Source organism: Pygoscelis adeliae, unplaced genomic scaffold (assembly GCF_000699105.1).
Source record: "Pygoscelis adeliae isolate BGI_AS28 unplaced genomic scaffold, ASM69910v1 Scaffold63, whole genome shotgun sequence".
Taxonomy (NCBI): domain Eukaryota; kingdom Metazoa; phylum Chordata; class Aves; order Sphenisciformes; family Spheniscidae; genus Pygoscelis; species Pygoscelis adeliae.
The window spans coordinates 6,219,921-6,220,281 of record NW_008824414.1 but is presented as its reverse complement, the minus strand read 5'-3'; the positions used below and the strand labels follow the sequence as shown (position 1 = coordinate 6,220,281).

General features: G+C 38.0%; 1 protein-coding gene across 1 annotated transcript in view; it reads left to right on the top strand.

Annotated features, from left to right (window-relative positions):
* Positions 1-361, top strand: part of SLC12A4 (solute carrier family 12 (potassium/chloride transporter), member 4) — a 34,794-nt gene that overhangs the window by 28,735 nt on the left and 5,698 nt on the right. The gene's annotated exons all lie outside the window — the stretch shown is intronic.

Here is a 361-nt window from a genome sequence, read left to right as displayed (position 1 = left end):
GTTGATTGCTATGGGCTGCTGAGGTGAATGACACAAAGTGCCTTCCTAGTAGTGTTTTATATAGCTGCTGCTTAAATTTAACTCCTGTGTTCTAAAGATACAAGGAAATAATTTAGTGTAGCTTTTTTGTTTCCCAGAATTGCATGTAGTCATTGAACAGCCTGGCTGTACTTGCAAAACCATGCTAGAAATTATTTGTTTTGGGGGGAAATGATGGCAGTATATACGCTGTAGAAATGATTTGTGTGTTCCCCTTTGTGATATAAATGATACTCGATGACTTGAGGAGGTAAGTCTCAACCCTTTCTTGACCTTGTTTTTGCTTTATATGGGATGTCTGGGGTTTGTCTGAATTTATAGT